We start from the raw sequence: 1,673 nt of genomic DNA on the forward strand, positions 1-1,673 counted from the left end.
TTCTGGTGTCTAAAATGCCAATTGCAGAATTATGGCAAATATCTTCTAGTGAAGTGGTTGCTTCTCTGAGAAAACAAGAAAATTGCTTCATATCTGAGTTTTGCCACTCTACAAAGTCTAGCTTTAATATAGCATGCATGCTTGCATGCTCAGCCATGTAAAACTCTTCCTGAGTTCATAGACTATAGCCTGCCAGGCTCATCTGTGCATGGAATTCTCCAAGCAATAATACTGGAGTAAGTTGTCATTTCCTCCACCAGGGGATCTTCCCAGGGATCCAGACTGGATCTCCTGCATCTCCTACATTGACAGGTGGAATTTTTATCATTGAACCATCTGAAAAACTCTTATGGCAGAGGGAAAGAAAAAGAAAAAAACTTTAAATTCATACCCTATGTATTTATTGTTACTGGCTAACCCACAAGGTGGCACTAAAGAGAAAAGTGACAACAGTGAAGATCACAAGCAATTTCTATACTAAATCAATTCTTTTATGGGCATTAATCCTATTTCCTGACATTATTATCCTTCTAATATGCTAGTAACTCAAAACATCCATATTCAGGTTCATTGCTTTTTTTTCACAGACTGTTCTTGGAGTTAAAAAAAAATCATTTAATACAGCAGCCAATTATAAAGAGTAAGTTTAAATATTTTAGTGTAGTTCTTTTGTAGGAAAGTTTTTTTTCTTCCAGATACAGACTTTAAAATCATTGTATGGTTATAAATTATGACCATTTTTAATGTTTTGTATAGTGCCTGGCACTTAATGGTCTTAATATAAATGTAAACAGTCTAATTTAATGTTTCAATATTTATAGTAAAATGATATATTTAGACTTGTAACATAGGCATATCTTGTTTAATTGTGCTTCACAGATACTGCATTTTTTTTTTTTTTTTTTTTTTTTTACAAATTGAAGGTTTGTGGCAACCCTATGTCTATCGGTGTCATTTTCCCAACCGCATTTGCTTACATTTTGGTAATTCTCACAATATTTCAAACTTTTTCATTACTGTGATGTTTGTAACGGTGCTCTGTGATCAGTGATATTTAGTATTACTGCTGCAAAAAGATTATGACTTGCTGAAGGCTCAGATGATGGTGAGCAATAAAATATTTTTTAAAAGTATGTATTTTTGGAGACATAATGCTATTGCATACTTAATATATTACAGTATAGTGTAAGCATAACTCTTATATGGACTGGGAAACCAACAAATGTATGTGATTTGCTATATTGTGATATATATATATATATTTTTTGGTGTTCTGGAACTGAACCTGCAATATCTCTGATGCTTGTTTGTAGTAATAGCATATAAATAACTTCTTTAAGGTATTTTAGGCAAAGTCTAATTGTTTGAATTCCAAAAATAATTCCTGGATCCCTAAATACATATTTTATCTAACTTTCAAGGCACCTGGATAGCACTTGCTGGATGCATATGTTCTCAGAAATGTTCTCAGAAAACCTTGCATGGAGAAACAAAAAAATGGTATGACATTGGCATAGCCTTAATATATAGCCCTGAAAGTAAAGACACACGCGGGGTCCTTAGTTACAGTGCCATGTGGTGGAAGGAATTGGGTCTTCTCTAGCAAATCTCTCTTATTCTAAGCAAGAAGGAGGGATAGCCCCCCACAGAGGCTGGTCTTCAGTTCATGATTA

The sequence above is a fragment of the Giraffa tippelskirchi genome, chromosome 4 (assembly GCF_054371585.1).
Source record: "Giraffa tippelskirchi isolate mGirTip1 chromosome 4, T2T-mGirTip1v1.2.pri, whole genome shotgun sequence".
Taxonomy (NCBI): Eukaryota; Metazoa; Chordata; class Mammalia; order Artiodactyla; family Giraffidae; genus Giraffa; species Giraffa tippelskirchi.